A 4,870-nucleotide genomic window follows, 5' to 3' on the forward strand; every position below is an offset into this window, starting at 1 on the left:
TAGACCAGACGTTGCAAGAAGTTGTTCTGTTGTGGTTCTGACATATTGGACAGAATTTTAAACCGATATACATAACTATTCTTTCACTTACGTGAGCTTTCGATACGACGACTCTGCAGAGTGCCCCCCCTGACAAACAAATGAAAGAAAAAGTGTCCCTCTGACAAAAATCAGGAGGGCAAAGGAAAAGAAAAAGGGCAAGGAGCAACCTTTTCTAGCAAAATTCATGGCCAAAATAGTGTAAAATACAAATATTTTCCGCGCAGGCTACTCGCGCACATTATAACAATAAAGCCCTTTTTAGCCGGATAATGGGCGAAAATAGTGTAAAATACCATTTTTTCTCGCTACGCGCACATCATCCCAATAAGGCCCTTTTCGGGAAGCTCGAAGACACACAGTCTCTATGTAGTGTATGATGCAACTGCAATTTTTTCCGTCTGTGCCCCAAAAATTTTATTTTGCCCCCCCCCCGACCAAGAAACCTGGCTACGCCCCTGTATCATGGGTTAGAGAGACGGTCAGTGTTAGGTTTACAATTAGCGACCTCTTTCATATTCGACATAGCGAAACTTATTTGAAATAGCGCACATTCGACGTCTAGTAGCCTTCAATGTTGAAGACAAAGACATTTTGAGTGAAAGTAAATTTTGAATGTGCCTTAACGTGCTATTAGTGATGTATATTTTTTTATAAAAGTGAAATTACTAGTATTATTTGTAATATGCTTATACTCATGCATGCATAAATAGTATCATGTACATTCTACACAAACGCATGATTAAATTCACAAGAGATGAACTATTATTGTAACGAAATAAAATATGATGAGGAGAAAACATCATTTTGTTGCCTTAGAATAAGTGATTTGTTCTAGCCAATTCAACATCCCTACTCTCTTTGACATACATGAGTCTAAAAAAACATGACTTACCATTCGATTTGAACTTTGATTCAGTCATGCAATTAAGATTTTTAAAATATTACAAATGTTTCACTCTTTACAAACAGCTTTATCGTACCGTATATGAAGGGATCACATCACAGCTGGGGATATGTGTGGGGAGGGGGAGGGTGTAGGGGCGGGGGGGGGGGGTGGGAGGGGTGTGTGTGTGGGTGTTGTTGTGTTCTTCCTCAACTAGGGCACCACAAATCGGGGTCCCAATGTCACTCAATCCTTTTGATACTTACACCGTATTTTCAGGTGCATGGGCCGCACCTCTGACATATAGGTTGTCGAATTGAGAATACCCTGCCCAGCATTCTCACCCAGTTATAGCAGGTAAATGAGATAATCAATAGTTTGTCCGGTAGTTTGTTACAGCCGCACTTTCCAAGTATGTTAAGGGCTGGGGTATGAACGTTTGCACAGTGTTTTTGTGGGACATGAGAGACCATTAGACTTATCGAATCGCGTTCTGAATACGAGGAATGTCCTTCTGATTAAAGGTGGGTAACCTCTGTAAAATGAAGATAGATACCAGACTTGAGAGGCAGAAACTGTTAAGACCAAAGCACAGGAAAGCAGACCTTGAAATGAAAACCTGAAAACTAAGAAGGAGGAATTCCAATTGGAGCTTAAAATCCGGTTTCAGGCACTTCAGGAGCAAGAGGACACAGACTTGGACAGTTGGAATGACCAGCTTGTTGATATCATCCAAGAAAGTGCACTCAAAGTAGCGGGCAAGGCAAGGAAAGAAAAAGAATCAAAAATATCAGACACACCAAACAGCTCTTGGAGAAAAGAAGGAACATGAAGAGAGATGGAATAGGAATCCAAAATATAGAATACACAGAGACATGTAAAACAATCCGAAAGAAGATGGGGGAAGACATTAGGAAATTTAACACTCGGAAGATAAAGGAAACAATAGAAAATAACAGGAGTCTAAAGAAAACCAACAAGAAGTTATCTGATGGCAAGCAGAAGATAATAACCCTGTTAGACAAAAACGGACAGGAAAATAGGGATCAAGACTTAATACTACAACGGATAGGAGAGTTCTATGAACAGCTCTACCAGAGTGACAAGAAAGTTGATGAGTTGCAACAAGAAACAAATGAAAAGATGCCTGATGCCACAAGTTGGGAAGTGAATCATGCACTTAATAGTATGAAAAGAGGAAAGGCGCCAGGAACAGACAATGTGATAATTGATACAATCGTGGAAGGAGGAGACTCCATCACAGGAGAGCTCGCCAAGCTTGTCACAGCTTGCATCAGGCAGGAAAAGGTACCACAACGATGGAAAGAGGCAAATATGGTCATTCTCTTCAAGAAAGGAGACAAACGAGACCTCAAAAACTACAGACCCATCAGCCTGCTCTCAAATGTGTACAAGCTTTTCACAAGAATCCTAACCAACAGATTGGAAAACACGCTAGATAGTAACAAACCCAAAGAGCAAGCAGGGTTCAGAAGTGGCTATTCCACCATGGACCATATACATACCATTAATCAACTGAAGGAAAAATGTCATGAGTATAATCAACCTCTCTGCATGGCCTTTATAGACTATGAAAAGGCATTTGATTCCGTGGAAACCCAGTCAGTGTTGGATGCATTACATCAACAAGGAGTAGAAAGTAAATACATAAACCTACTGAGAGATATATACACAAACTGCACAACCACAGTAACTCTTCACAAAGAAAGTGCAAAGATCAACATCAAAAAAGGAGTGAGACAGGGAGATACAATCTCGCCAAAGTTATTTACAGCATGTCTGGAAAGCATATTCCAATCGCTTCAGTGGGACAAAAAGGGTGTTAATATCAATAGAGAGAAGTTCAACCATCTCAGATTTGCAGATGATATAATCATCATAACAGAAAGCCTGGAAGAAATTGAAACCATGCTCAGGGAGCTCGCTGAAACTAGCAAGGAATGTGGCCTGAAGATGAACATGCAGAAAACATAAATAATAACAGGACCCCTCGTCCAGCAAAGAATAGTCACTGTAAATGGTTGCAACATAGAAGAAGTCAATGAATATATATACCTGGGACAGCAGTCAGCTTGAAGGAAAAAGGACAAGGGCAGGAAATAAAGAGAAGAATCAAGCTTGGATGGAGGCAATACGGAAAGCTTAGCAATATCATGAGAGGAGAGATACCAATATGCCTGAAAAGGAAAGTGATCAACCAATGTATAATTCCAACTATTACATATGGGGCTGAGACATGGACGCTTACTGCAAAAATGGAAAAGAAGCTACAAGCGGCACAGCACAACATGGAACGGAACATGTTAGGGATCACCTACAAAGACAGAAAGACAAACAAATAGGTTAGAGATCAAATAAAGACTCAAGACATCTTGGAAACAGCCAAACACAGGAAATGGAATTGGGCAGGGCATATCAGCAGAAGAACAGACAACAGATGGACTACAGCAATTACTGTATGGAGACCGATGGTGGGAAACAGAAACCGGGGAAGACAGTGCAAGAGGTGGAGAGACGAGATAGATCAGTACTGGGGAACAGTAAATTGGTTCAGCAAGGCAAGAGATAGAGCTACCTGGCGGAGACATGCTGAGGCCTGACAATGGCTGATGATGATGATGATGATGAACCTGATTGAAAATCTCATTCCCCACTTTACCTCATCAAAATGCTGATTTTGGTATCAGAAGAAAGCTCATATTTTTCTCATAAACATATTGAAATTTGGCGTTCCAAATCGTTGTATTTCCGAAGAAATCATCAAAAAACTGCCGAATTTGTCAAAACTATGGTATACCATAGACTAATTCGGCAGTTTTTTGATGATATCTTGGGAAATACACTGAGTTGGAACTTCTAATTTCAATATGTTTATGAGAAAAATAGGGCCTTTCACTTGAAATCAATATATTACATGATCATGATGATTATCATTAATAAAAACACTGTAGGCCTATACTACCAATATCACACAAAAAACATTTACATTTTCTTTTTTGCACGAGTGCTTGAAAGGGATGACATTTTACGTAAGTTTTAAATAATTTTATTTTCCAAATATATCAGGTCACCTTCCTTTAAAATAATTTTGATTTTTTTGAAATTCGCAATATAATACACATTTTATGGCAAATGATTAAAAATATATATTTTTGATATTTAACAGTCCTCAAAGTAAACTTTATAAATCTAATGATATGTACTTTAAGTGCATGTAGCTGGGATGAAAAGGCGATGATCAATTGAATACCTGAGTGGAAGAAGGGCCCAACTCCCATTTTTTACACAAATGAGTTAGACCCATCATTTTATTGCCAGCAGACTGTTCTTCCTTGTGTGTGAAAGATGAGCCAAAATCCACTCTCCAAATAGTCTTCCCGTGCACCACTTAATCATGGTTTTCATGGAAGAAAGGACCAACTCCATGGAGTTGGACCCTTCTTCCACAAATATTGGGTTAAAGAGGAATTTTGTTCATTCATGAAATCTGCTTTTCACTACAATAAATTTTCTTGCTAGCATATCACATGCTTCTACTTGTGCAATTAATGGATTTCTGTAGCTATTTACAACACATCTGCTTACGGAACTGGTACTTGCATACATTCTGTTTTGAAACACTGACAAAACAAACAATAATGGATTTTACCAGGTGTACTTGAAAAGTTTACAAACTATGCAGTGTTTTCTGGTAATATACAATGACCCGCCTAATTTACCACCGGAAAATGCCGCATCTGACACTACTGAAAAACGTCTGTTTCGACTTATTTTCTTAATTCCTAATAACAGTGTTGATTACTCTATACAGTTGGTACTGAAATAACTAAAGCCTGAAGTCAGTCGTCTTCTGTCTATACTCTTCCGCGGGTTTCAAAGGTTGCGGATGCGCTTTCTTGGGACGGTGTTTAGCCGCATACTGTA

The sequence above is a fragment of the Amphiura filiformis genome, chromosome 3, assembly GCF_039555335.1.
Source record: "Amphiura filiformis chromosome 3, Afil_fr2py, whole genome shotgun sequence".
Classification (NCBI taxonomy): Eukaryota; Metazoa; Echinodermata; class Ophiuroidea; order Amphilepidida; family Amphiuridae; genus Amphiura; species Amphiura filiformis.